This window comes from Lagopus leucura, unplaced genomic scaffold, assembly GCF_019238085.1.
Source record: "Lagopus leucura isolate 7727_CA_CO unplaced genomic scaffold, USGS_WTPT01 Super-Scaffold_100009, whole genome shotgun sequence".
NCBI lineage: Eukaryota > Metazoa > Chordata > Aves > Galliformes > Phasianidae > Lagopus > Lagopus leucura.
The window spans coordinates 15,744,142-15,758,481 of NW_024962266.1; positions in this window are offsets into that span (position 1 = coordinate 15,744,142).

Sequence of the window (14,340 nt, forward strand, 5' to 3'; positions counted from 1 at the left end):
ATCGATTTCTCTGGGACTGCTGCGGTATGATTGGAGCTGGGGAGGCACATGAGTCTAACTGTGCATCTAATAAGCCATGGTGCTGTTGATGTGGCATCTTAAGCCCAGACACTAGGAGCAGGAGCACAGACAGGCAAACCAGCAGTCCTGCAAAATGCTCCTGTCCACTGGCTGATGGAAGTCATGTAGTCCTTTCACCACTGCAGTCAAAACATGGTTCCTCTTGCCCTGACTGGAGAGTCTTGCTGTTACTGGATAATTTATTCTTCTCTTTTGTCTTCCAACTTTTCTCCATCTTGTCCTATTCAGAGCCCTCTCTGCCAGCCTCCTCAGTGGCTGTGCAGCTGCTTTCAAGCCTGCAGAGATGTCTCCTCAGCTGATTCCTTGCTGCAAGAAGTAATGCAGCGCAGACCTTCAGCAGCAATTATCCTGGAGATGAAAGCTGAGAAGGTGGGTGGGGTATGAAGGAGAAAGTGCTGCCTAAAAGAGCACCTGCTGCAAATCAGGGGAGAAAGTGCACTACAGCAGACCTGGGAAAGATTGGTGTTTATCTGTCACTTCTTTGCACAGGGTAGGAGAAGCAAAGGGCATCGATCAACAGCACCAGAGCAAGTTGCCCAGTGCTTTGCATTAAAAGCTGTATTAACTACCCAGGCATGCAATTTGCTTCCTATGAAGAGCAACTCCAAGTCATCCTTTCCTGGGGAAGTGCAGGTAGCGTGTGTCCAGAGCCAAAGAACAACTTTAAAATGGAGGGTGGTAGGGAGAAAACCCACTGTGCACAAGGTACAGCACTCTACTTACTGTTCATGAAGAATCTCACAAAGCTTTTCCTTTAGGGTCACCTTACTGCGTGTATCTGCATAGGATGGGACAGTCTTTGCACATAAGCTATCAGAATTCATATGATATTGTGTAGAACTCACAGGAAAGCTTAATTAAGGTGCTCTGTGATGCATACAAGCCTTGAAATAGCAATCCATCTCCTCTGGGGTTCCTTCTGTTGTATGGGGCTATGACACAGCTTCTGGATGCTGCTGCAGTTGCAGACCTCTAGTTTTCTCTGAAAAGCTGCCTCTCAGCTTACAGGGGAAAATAAGGCCAAAAAACCCCACAGAAATAATTCTGAGAAATTCTTGGCCTCTTATTGCTTAATACAGAGTAGCATCTGTCCAGCCTTTAGTGCCCATCTGCTTCATTGGCGGAGGAAAGTGTTGAAAGCTACCAAACACCATCATGCTACTTGGGGCATTCTGCTTCTGAAAGATACGGCTGCCTGCTGATCCTGAGTCCTGGCTAGCACAGACATATCTTTATGTTTCACTGGATATACAAAGGTCTTTTCTTAGAGGCTTTGCTCTCGGTAATTTTGCAGTATTTTGAGGGGAGGGTGAGAAATGGCCTCATATGGATCATTCTTTTATTAAAGAAGAAGAAAAGCAAGGATTGTCTGGGCTTGGAGCAGGAAGAACAGTGTTCCCCAGTGGCTTGTGGAAATCTAGGAGGAGCTGAATTTAGTTTTCTAGAGGCAGGCAGGACAGAAGGTACTCTACAGGTGCTGCTAGGTGCTGGGAGGCAACAACCAGGACCCTGCTGTGAACTTCCCAGACAAGTCAGGAGGTGACTGGAGGATAGCAGCACTGCAGGCAGCTGACCACCCAGGAAGCCACTGAGGACCTGGCTGGGTGCTAGAGCCACATGATGGAGGACAAACAGCACTGTAGAGTGGTTTGAGATGACTGGGGACAAGTGTGTGGGGGTGCCTCCAGGGAATGCTGCTCCGTTGATTTAGCATCATCTATTTCTCCAGCACTGCTGCAGACAATTGATCAGGGATGTGAAACCTTCACCTCCTTGCTTTGCGGGCTCTGGTGGGAGCAAGCACCAGGTACCATGTCCTGGTTTTACCAATATTTCATGTCATGACATCATATAGCAAAACTCCAGCTTTGCTGGTCCTGAGTAAGTGAAGTCTGCAGACAATAAGCGACAATTCTTGTTTCTCCTCAATGGGTTAACAGCTCATGCTCTTCCTTGAAGCAGGGAGAGGTTTCTGTGAGGAGGGCTGAAGATCTGTAAGGCACATTGCTATTGAGGCTACTTGAGGGATAAACTATCCTGGCCCACATGTAAATATTTGCAGTTACAGACAGGAGCAAGAGTAACTGGACAAAAATGTGAAAGACTCATGAATTGCTGCTGTCGTTAAAGTTTGCTTTAGTGGGATTGAATGACTTTTAAGTCATTTCCATAGCAACTGCAGCACAACAAAGCCTGCGTCCCTGCGGTCAGTGACTGCCCACCGCCCACAGGCAGGCTGGTGACCAGGCCCCAGTGGCAGCAGGCCTTTGGCCACAGCCCAGCTCTCTGGGAGCTGAGTTCTGCCTTGCTCTACCCTGGTGAGAAAAAATTGTTATGGAAACGAACAGGCAGTTACAGCAAAGGAGACACAGAAATAACCTGTTTTATTATTAAAACACAGCTCTGAGCATCCAACTAGTGCTTGGCTGCTCATGAATTAAAGATCACCTCAGGACCACAAAGCGAGCTGTGTGCTCTGCAATCCCATTTCAGGCAGTGCAATCATCACAGAACACAGCTTAAAACAGATATTAAAATAGTGGACAGCTGATTAATAAACTTCAGGCTTGGGTACATCAAGAAATGAAAGGCTTGCCTGTGTGTGCAGCTCACTGATGTTAAGAAGCGACATAGCCTCTCTCAATTGATGAGGTCGGTGAAAGCTGGGGTTCGTGAAAGCCAGTGGGGGGCAAGCAGGCCCCCATGCTGCCTCCCCTCTGGGCAGGGCCGCTCCGTCATTGAGTTCCCAAGCATTGTGTTCAGTTTAATTTTAAGTAACTTTGTCAGTGTGGCTGCCCCCGGGAGGCTCGGTTCATTAGGTCCATTAGTGCAATTAGGGACTTGACACAGCAGGCCACTTGAAAAACATTAGTCCAAAGGGCACTCCACTGGCAGCTGGTGTGGCTTCTTCATTACTTGCAGGCTCCAAGAGAAGGCTGTGTGAGCACAATGAGGATGCCTGAAAGCGCTGCCATGCCAGGAGGGACCCTGGCAGGAGAAGGCCAGGCTGTACAGCCAGGAGGGGAGGTGCTCTGTGTCTGGAGCACAGTTTTCCGTGTCATCCTGCTGACAACTTTCTGCTGAGTCAGAGGACAGGCAGTGCAGCAAGAGGAAAATCACTGCCCAGGGAAAGATTTGTGGCACGTGCTAAGGCTGTCAGGGGAGTGTTGTCTGGCTTCAGACAACTAGTTTTTATTTGGTGGTGTGGGAAATGAGCATGGTCCTCTTTTCCATTTCATTACGGAATAATATAAGATAGTATGTCAGTGAGAAATGAGCTTATTTATGCTAGAAATAATGTGGGCATGAGAAACCAGAATACCCATATGCTACACAGTGTTATGCCATGCTCCCCATGTACTTTTCTAGTTAGTTCCTTACAATTCAGTATGCTCTAAGTAGGAGCAGGCTGTGCTACGCTTCTGGAATTTGTGCAGGCAGAAAATCCTGTCAGAGCTACAAAATCTCTAAGCCATGGCCTGCATGTCACACGTGCTGCACTGGCAATTGCTGTGCGCTGTAGGGCAGGCACCAGGTGGGCCAGGAGGGCTTTGGAGAAAGTCCCTGCAGATGGCTTTTGGTCATGGGGAAAGGACAGATCAGCTCCATCCAGATATACCTGTGGATCACTTGGGGGGCTAGGTCAGGTTAGCTGTGCCCAAATGGGTGCTGCTGCCTGCATCAGCCCTGCTAGTGCAGAGGGCAGCTCAGCATCCTTGGCTGCTGCTCTTGGTCTTGCCAGTGTCAAGGCAAGCTTGTACTGCTTGTACTGCTGCCAGAAAAACAGAAATCACTGCTGATCATGGGCAGTTGGTGGGCTTCTAAACCAGTGCCTCCAATTAACCAATGTTTATTATAATGAACAAATTCTTCTGTAGGCCATCTGAGCCACACATCTACAGTCTATTCAAACTAAAGTCAGCAATCACAACCCAGTGTATAACTCTGACCAAGCAGCTACACCTAATGCTGTGTAGGCAGAGGAGCTGAGCATTGCAGCGTGCTGATAAACTCATGGCCAGCTGCATCTCCTGTTGCCATGGGAATGAACCTCAGCTCTGAAAGATGGGCTCTAAGATCATCACTCCTCATATTGGAAGAAATTCTGGGGTGATGTAAAGTAAAATGATGAAAGCAACAAGACTGTGGATGCCCCTTCCCTGGAAGCATGCAAGGCCAGGCTGGATGGGGCTTTGAGCAGCCTGATCTAGTAGGAGGTGTCCCTGCCTATAGCAGGGTTTTGGAACTAGATGATCTTAAAGGTCCCTTTCAACACAAACCATTCTATGATTCTATGAACGATGACAGAGCTTGTGGGATATCATTTTAGTTGGGTTTATTTTATAGCTGTGTTATGTTTGCATTTCTCTTGGAATTTTCTGGTCAAATGAATGCTGCTCTTCTGACCACAGTGCTGAGGAGTTAGATTCTGCCCAGATCCAGCAACAGGGAGAGCATCACTGAGAAAATGGGTTTGATGAGAATTGTTTGCTGCAGCTAGCCAGCATGGACACAACAGATCATTTCTTTTATCTTGGCTGTCTGGCTGTACCACTCTTCCTTACTCCAGAAATCCTTGATCTAATGCCATTATAGTATATGACAAAGTTCAGCATCAGTATGTCGCACATGAATGTCCTTTCATTTTGCTGTGTTCAGGCAATCTCCAGCATTGTCCTTGCCCTAGTTTCATAGGGTTTTTAGTTGTACTGAAAATGTTTGCGCTGGCATCAGAGTAACATCTTGCTAATCAAACAGTAATGACACAGAAAATTATACTCTGCAGATAAACTTGACCATGAGAGTTTAAACTGCATAAAATTTAAAGCATTTACGGTAAAATTGTCATTGTAATCAAAGGTTGAAATATAGGGCTGCAAATAAAGAACGTGAAGGTTTGGAGCCATTTTCTCAGCCTATGTTTTTGTGGAAAAACTTTCTACAGTTATCAAAGATTCCTGGAAAACAAAGTGTTCATATGCCAGTCTTAATTTTGGGATATTTTACTAGGCTGTTCTTAAATTATTTACCTTTACCAAATTAGTGGAAGAGTATATTTTACTCTAATACCAGCTCGAGGAATAACATTGTGTACCAAAACTGTTGTTGCTTTTTTAAATTACTACAGCTTATTAAGTTCTGTTCTTAAAATGCTTTTAAACCTGAACTGTGTGTATATCAATGTATTGTAGTGACACAACATGCTTTTACTTCTTGAAGAGTTCTGATCTCTTACAGAATATGCATAAGTATTACTCTGAAGTAATGCTGATTCTGTGGATGTATAGATACTCTCCACTTTAATTTCTGTACTCACAGTGTGCTCATTTTAGTTATTCATCAGCTATTTTTTATGCAGATAAACGTTTTTTTGAGGCCATCTACTCTCAATACATCCTTCATCAACAGAGAACAGAGAAAATTCTTTTAACTATTTTCATCTATTCTCCCAAATCTGACATGCTTCCCCATGTTGTCTAATGGTATTACTTAGAATTATCCCTAAGTCTATGCAGAGAGTTCCTACTATACTTGTTTAAAGGGATTCCTGAACTTTGCAATTTATATATAAGGAGCTCTGTGGCAGAGATTGGGTTTTTGTATTCTGAAGGGATGCTGGTGATGAAGAAAGTTATAGCTTCTGTAGTAGCAGGCATTAGGCATGCAGCCAAACTCAGATCTTGCAGACCTCCTCCTGGCTATGCTTGTTAAACCCAGAGTTATTTTGATTAGATTGTTTTTTTCAGAAGGTTTTATGGGGAGAGGATTGTGCTGTTTTCCTTCAGTGACTGCTTTTTTCATTCTTGGAGGCCAAATAAAGGCTCACTGATGGTTAATTAATTTCTGCAGACTCTTCTGATCACTTTCATGTGGGTTTTGTACGTACTCATTTTAGAGTCAGGATTGCAATTCAGAGCACTGAGCAGCACTGAGCTGGTACATATTGCTACTTGCAGAATAGGGTTAAAGTTGTCCAGACTACTGTCAAACTACCACAGTCATTTCAAGTGCTAGTTACTGGCACTGCCAAACTGACACACAGTCTTTTGCTGCTCAAGAGACTCTCAGGACTGGAGTAGACAGGTAAGGATGATCTACAGGAGAAAAAGCCAGTAGCACAGCTCTGTTTTTCTTGTCTTTTTTTTTTTTTTTTTTTTTCCCAGAATGATTTAAAACCTGCATTACCTTTTCCATTACCATTAGTTCCCAGCCTCAGAATTAAGCCAATAGCAGATTTCCCACTGACTTTAAAGCAGTGAGTTTTGGTATTTAGAGGAAATCACTGTGAAGAACAACGGTACCATATAAACACTTCTGTTCCAAATGCAGAATGTAAATAACACTTTTTTATAGCATTTGTTTAAATCCCGAGGCACTAGTGGAAAATAGGTCTCCAAATAACCTAAATAGTTTGCCACATTAAACTCTCAGCCTTTTACAAATACTGGTACTGTTTCAAAGAATGCATTTTTAAGTGAGCAGTAAAAAGTAATTAGCCATGTAATTGTTGTTTTAGAGACCTAATCCAATTCCCACTGCAATCAGTGGGAAGCTTTACATTTAATTCAAAGTGGGCAGGGTAGGGAAATAACACATTTTAAGAAAAACAAAGGTGGTGGTGAGTAAATCTGTACAAAATCAGAATCCAGAATTTCATATGTCTACATAAAATGCATACAACATACGAGATAGCAGCAGACATATTTTATTATCAGAAAGCATCAACCAACCACAACAGAATAAGATTCCCCCTCCCTTCCATGCTATGTTTCTTCTGGCACTTGACAGCCGTTTAATTAATTTAAAGGACAATAAACTCTTTTGAACTTCCTGAAGATTTTGTGCAGGTTATTTGTTTGGTTGTTGTTGTTTTGTTTGTTTTTCTGTCAGATGTCCAGGATGTTATGACATACAATTTAAATTCATTGTATTTCCGTATTTGGCAGGAAATACAAACTTTGTCTTTATGGCAGTGTATAAATCATTAATGTGTTTAGCCTTCGAGAGCTTGTAGTTATCATTCATGTCTGACCTAAGTATAAGTTATCATAGCAGATAGCTGGAAAGTTTCGGTTTATATTTGCTGATGTTACTTGAATTGAAAGTAAAAGCTAGGTTTAGTTTATAAGGTGAAAATGATATAGATAAACCATTCAGAGCATATTTGTAAGAATCAAGGATTGTTTAGCAATACCTATACACCAGAGATCCGAGTTCAGGATTATATGTACTTAGTTTTCTCATTGCTGGGCACGTGGATATAGCCCATTTGTTAATGCAAAAATGGACAACTAAAAACCGAGCCCCATGGATAAATCTTTAGATTTTTAAGTTGTTGGTAGTACATCTGAGGAGAAAATTACTCTACTTACTACATTTGCTTAGCATATTTTTTTTTTATTCCAGAGGTATGGCAACATCTCATTTTTAGCATTTCATTTTCTGCTGAAATGAGACTGCAGTAGGTGCCTTGGTCACTACCCACTCAGGTGTGCTGCTTTAGCTGCAGTCTTAATAAAATAGAAGAAGATGGATGTAAATGAGCTCCTTGGAGGTCTGGTGGAGTAAACACTGCTTTTTAAAAAAATCTAAAAGACAAAATTATGTTTTTCAGTTCTGTAGGGGCTGGCGAGCCAGAAGCAGCAGGCTGGCCAGGACCAGCTCCCAGGTGAGGCGATGGGCATTGTGGTGATCAGCCCAGTGCGAGGCAGTATTCTCCACCTCACCTTAAAGGTGAGATTCTAAAAACAAACATGAAGGAACAACTCCTCTTGAAGCCTTTGTTCAGGCTGGGAAGAAATGGCACTGGGCTACTCCGCCCAGTGATATTTTCCTAGTATGGCCTGTAAGGAGACATGATGCAACTCACTTCAGTGATATGGCAAAAATACATGTCCAAGGATTGACAGCCTCACAAGAAATAGATCTGCTGATATATAGCGGCACCCAACAGAGCGTGGCTGCAGTGCCGCGTTCCAGTTTGCTTTACCTCGTCACAAGAACAGGGCTTTCAAATCAAGTGCACCAGAGTCCACTCTGCAATTTCTTCGGGCCACACAGAATTCATCATTCGATCCCTGGACCGCGCAGTGCGCCTTGCTGTGTTGGCCGGGCCGCCAGCGCAGCGCACCGAAGCGGAGCCTGGCAGCCCCAGGCAGCTCCAGGATGGACACGGCCCGCGGCCTGCCCGCCCCGAGCTTCGCCTCCTGACCACTGGGTGCCACTCTTGTTCCACCGAAGCGCAGCGCCGCATCCGCCTCCTCCTCGGCCGGTTCGCTGCCTCGGGCGAGGGAGTTGCAATAGCGGGAGCACGTGCGATTTGCTGCAGAGCAGTGGAGGCTGGCTCTGAAACTATTCATGGCTTTCACTGCAGTCGCTTGTTTTCCCTCGGAGTCGCTGCTCACTCACCTTGATCTCCTGCAGACGGACGGCCGCTCCTGGGCGCTGTCCCCTGCAGCGCTGAGAACCGGGAGCTGAGGTGTTCGCAGGGTGCACTGCCACCTGCAAAAGGCAGAGGCTTTACTTCCACCTTTGTGCTAAGTGACGGCACCAAAGCCACCTCTTCTTGCTTCTTGCAACTGGTGACGCTGGAACTGTGCAGGATTCTTTCAGACTGGTGGCTAATTCCCCGTGCTTTTCCCTGCCTGCAGACCTCTCTGCTAGCGCTCTGCTACCAAGGGGAGGGCGTTCTGCTCTCAGCTGCTCTCACTGCTGTCCTTGAGACCTCACCTCCAGCAAGGGGTGAAGGCAGCAACTGCAGGCAGCAATACCTTCGGATGGCTGCTCTAAAACTTTGCTTATAGTGTTACATGCCAGCACTTTCCTACAAATAGTACACAAGGGAAATATTTTTTTCTTCTTTTCCTCTCCTCGTGAAATGCATGCACACTGTTATTCCTTCTTCTACTGGCAACATTGCATACACACAGAAATGTTGGTTGTCTGAAATTAAAATCAGGACTGTTTTTCTCTAGCTGAGGGGCCCACAATCTCATTTTGTAGTCATAGATTTTTATAACTGTATTTCAAAATCCAGCAAGGGTACTTCAGTCACCAGGGAAAGGTGACTGCCATCTATGTGCAGACAGACAAAAGGGACAGTATAACTTCTGATCAAGACCAGCACAAATCTACCACGCTTCTTATTGTTTCTTTTGCAATTTCCAGGAGTTTAAGTAATTTTGATATGACAACAAACCATTTCTACTTTGTTTCCTAATATTATTTCTCAAAAAATAAAGGCCTTTTTTTTTTTTCACTGTGGGTTCCTCATGTGCTCAACCAAAGCTGTGTAAACAGATTTCTTGGGCCTCATTTTAGGAGAACACTTCAGTTTCTTGTAAATCTGGGTATGCAAAGTAGAATGTCAGTTTTCATTTAAGACAGACCGGGCAAAGTAACAACCTGTGTATCCCAGCCTAGCCAGCAGCCAAAGCGATGAGCAAGGCAGCTGTTCCCATCCCCACAACACACAACCTGACATTGTTTCTACAGCTGCTCAAAAAAAATCTGAAGCTATGAGTGGGCTGTTGCGGTGTTTACTGGAATGCACCCTCTGACAGCACTTCTACAAAAATGATTTCACTTAGGGATGTTTTTCAAGGTCTGTTTGTTTTTCTCCATGCAGTTTTAAGGCAGTTCGCTCTGTATCTTCAAATAACAGAAAACCTTTCTTAAACTACTTACCCACAAGAGCATTATGAACAAGTTACAATTGTCTTTCTAGTTACAGAGAGCTATTGTGTTTGCTATGCTTAAACTGGGTAGGTATAAGTTAAAGACAAGTTTCTTTTCAGATTAGGAATTAAGGAGAAAACAACTCATGTTACAAAGATTTTGACATGATCTTTAAACATTTAGGCTTTAAACTATTTTGCTTCTTTTTTTGTTTTTGTCCTTGCTTCTCTTGGAGGCACAGTATGCAGGAGGCATGACATCTCCTTTCTACAGCAGAACTTTCTCAGTAGAACTGAGATACTGCTCATTTCCAAAACGTTTTCCTACATCTTAACTAGGAAATGATTTTATCTTAAGACATCAATTTGAGTATGGTATTTTTGCAAACTGGTTTCAGCTGTTGTTCTGCTTTGACATTCACTTTTTTTCCTACTGGAGAACAGTATTTGTGCATGTAGTACTTACAGGAATCATCATTTGCTAAACTGAGTGATATAGAACCATAGATAAAATTGCTTTTCTATGCTTTTGTTGAGGTCATCCTAAAACGAAGAAAGGGAGTTTGATCTAAATGACTTCAAGTGGCAAGCTTTCCCCAACTCAGACTGCAGTTCAGTAGTGCTACATGGAGCACCCCTCATGGGAGCAGTCACTTGAATCTAGTTGCAGCTGAGGACACTTAAGAACAGGAGTATCAGCTGTGTTCACAGTGGATAACTGCTGTTTAATTGCTCTGCAAGCTAGTCACAGACCAGCTGAAGAGATGCAAGACTGAAATTGTTACATTCTGTGGATTTTCTGACATTTTGATTTATTTGGTGGGTCTCAATCTGAAAGGACTGTACTGTGGTGAAGTATGATTATGGAAATTTTATATTCCTAAATCTTTTTCCTGTGGTTCATAGTGGCACCAGCTGAAAGCTTTAATTCTTCTCTTCTGATGCTTGTATAATTTCTTTGCAGTCAATAAATGATGTTGCGGTGAATCTCCTCGTGGAAGTAGGGCATTTGTACTTGCATGAAGATTAATTCCTGGTAACTCTTAGGCCAATGCTGCTCCATAGGAGTGGAAAATGAATAGTAAGCTTGTGTGAGAGAGCCAGAGGCATATTTATATTGACGTTTAATTTAAAAGAAATTGATGATCTGAAATTGTAGCCAAGAAAACAAATTACACCTCCTGGTTGTGAAATGGGCTCTCCTGAAAATAACCTAAGCCATTCTACGAATATGCACTTGATGCCTTTAGTGCCTCAGTTCGTACGTGTTTAATATTACAATATTAATTATAAGTCCTGCTCCTTTTTCATCTGATAACCAAACAGAGTTTGAGGTTCTGCATGTTATTTTGGGCAGCTGAACAATAACACAGACATGCTTATTTGCTGACAATAAAATAAGTCTTGTCATGACCAGGGAGGAGTCAGGTAAACCAGAGCCTTGTTCTGTGGACATTGCACTTCATTTCTCATTCACTGCTTTTCCTTGAAATGCTATTTAGTAGCTTTTCAGAAACCATGTGTGAGTTTCTCTTCACCTCCTTGATGCTACTTTTGCTCTTCTTCTTTACAAACACAGTACAACAATTACAAACATTTCTGAATGCCTTAGTATTTGGTGGTGGTATTTTCTCAACTGTCTTAGCAGCTATCCTAATGAAAAGAAGCAGTTGAGTGCACCAGAATCAGCGATGTTTAGCCTTGTCTATAGTAATATCTCAAAAGTGTAAGATCTCAAACAAATATTTGTGAATGTTTTTCTCACAGAGACTGAAGCAGGCATGGAAAATATTGTGTGTGTTCTCAGAAGATAGTATATGTATAGCATGGGAAAGGGAATAAAGAAGAACAACTGTTTCATGTAATGAGTTGCTATAGATGCTACAATCAATGTATTTAATGAAGTATTTCTGCATCTCTGAAACCCTTCAATGTAGTTGAATTAAGTGGCATTGTCTGTGTATTCCTTACTTCATGCAAGTAGTTTCTTGAACACACACAAAAAAAAAAAAAGTCTAAAAAAGATTTCAGAAATGAGCCTGAGTTCCTACATGTGCTGTAGCCATCTGATGTATTCTTTTCCAGAGAGCACTTTGGGATAAATCCAGTAAGAGGCTTTAGTGACTGCAAGCAAGATGCTTATCACAGCTTACCTGTAGCCTGGATTTCCCCCCCCCCCCCCACCTTCCTCAATCCTTGATGTTCAGTTTGCTTTCTGTAGTGCTCCTCTGACATGAAGACTTAAGGGAGGATGCCTTACCAGGCAACGATAGCCCATCCCCTGGATACCTTTATGAATGTTGTCGTGCATTAGTTTGATCAAACCTCTGGGGAAGGATAGCTTCTGTTTATCTAGCTTTTATTATCTAACAGAGATTGACTTGAAATGTCAGAGTTAGATGGACAGAGTGCAAGAGGCAGAAGGACTTTCAGACAAAAATTGAATGTCTTTTATACAGTGGGATGTTGTACAGGGAGAAAGAGGAGGGACTGGATCACACAGGTAACCTGTGGTATGCAAATTCCACTTAAATCCTGCTGTGGGTGCCTGCATCTTCAGAGATGGCTGAAAGCACTTAGCTAGCCTCTAATGGGCCTTGCACAGGTAGATGTATGTGTTAAACTCACTGTACAACTGGAGCTTTTAACTGAGTTGTAACTGAGAGCAGAACTTAAACCGCTTACGGTGCACAGCAAAACACACAGCCTGGCTTATGAAGTTATTTTTGTGCATGTCCACAAAAGAGACATGAAAGCCCTATGAGCTGGGCTTTGTTGAGATGCACTGGTCTTACATTAAGAGACAATAAAGGCTTCGCAGTCTGCCACTGGCCTATTGCATAACAGGATCAGACATTTTAATGAGCTTCTGCTAGTCAGTGGTTCATCAGCTCTGCTGACTTGTAATGAAGCAGGACGCTGCTATAGAAACCACTCCACTAAAAAGCATTTTTGAATGTACTTAAAAAGATGAGTTTGAATTCAAGTGCAAATACAATGTGGATCAGTCCATCTCTTTCTGAATTGTAGCTGCTTCTTTACTTTCTTGTCCATGTTACAGTTTAATCCTGTTTAAATTTAAGTTCATGGAGGTGCATTTTGTATTCTGTTTCACAAAGCATCCTTTTAATCCCCATCCCTCCCAGTACTTCAATGTCTTTCTTAATCCCACTTTTTAATTAGTATTATTTTTTTAGCAAAGAATAATGAAGAGTAAAGGATAAAAAAAGAATTTTTAAATTTCTCTATTCATTTATTCTATAAATTATGTTTATAAAAGAAATATGACAAATTTTAAGAATAATGATCTATATCACAAAGAGGAACAGCTATAAAATACCAAAACCAGTTTGGTTTTTTTACAAACTTGTAAGGCAAAGTGAATCTCCAGATTATTCCATCAATTAGATTCAACCCAGACAAGGAAATTATAAGTATGAAAAATAAACAGAAAACTCTTCAAGGAATTTCAGTCTTAAAATTTTAGTTACTGTCAAAGACCAAATATCAACTACAGGATATTTATGGTAAGTTTGCTCAAGAGAGCACAAGAAATGCTTGATGTCCCCGACTGCGTCTCTTAAGAACCAAAATCTGCAGTGGGATTGCTCTTTTTTCCTTACTAAATCCTACCTACCTACTACCTTGGTGTGAACCACTTTGGAAAGGTTTGATTCTTGTCACTGTGGTTTAGGTAGTCTTATGTTACACTGAATTGGTGCATTATGAATAAAGAGCAGTGTTAGGCTACTTTTTATAAGGTAAAGTTTGCTCTGATTCTGTTGCCTGAAAGCATCCCATAAAGACTTCTCTGTTTCTGACCAGCCTGTTAAAACATAAACAAAACCCAGCCCATGATACACAGCAAAGCACTCGGGAATTTCTCATTTGAATAACACCAACTTCAGAAACAGCTGCTAAGATCAAATAAACAAAGGGAATTCAGCAACACCCATCCCATCCATTATCTTTTAAAGCTGCAGGAACTTAATCCTTCCCATGAGCAATGCCTGTTGTCTCACTTGCTGTTACGATTAACGTATTATATTCTGTGTAATACTACTTCCTTCTAAGAATGCACCTGCAGCAGTGCTGCAGTGTAGAAGTCCAAAGTTTCTGCAATTAACCTGAATCATAAAATGAAACAAACATACATATATTGCACTGCGAGGATTTATTTCCTATGAACTAAACTCTAAAAAGAAGGTGTCATTAAAAGTATTTATAATTGTTACTGCCAAACCAACAACCGGTATTTCTGCAAACACTGGGAGCATGCTGCCTACACAGCAAGGATTGATCAGTGTAGCAACCTTGTAATAATTGTTCTCTATCTGCACAGTGAAGTAATCATGGTCTGCCTATGTAAAAGAGAAATGGCCTTAATTCCAGTCCCAATAATGAGAGTAAATTCCATTCCCGGGAGCTGAGTTTTGATGAGAACTTAGAAAGACTGGTTTTGACCTTATTTTTCATTCTCGAGCTGAACTTCGAGAATCTGAAATGTTGAATGCAGAAGATTCTGGAAGCAGAAAACGATGTGTTTAGGAAATGTAATGGGGTCACAGCTGTGTTTGTGGCA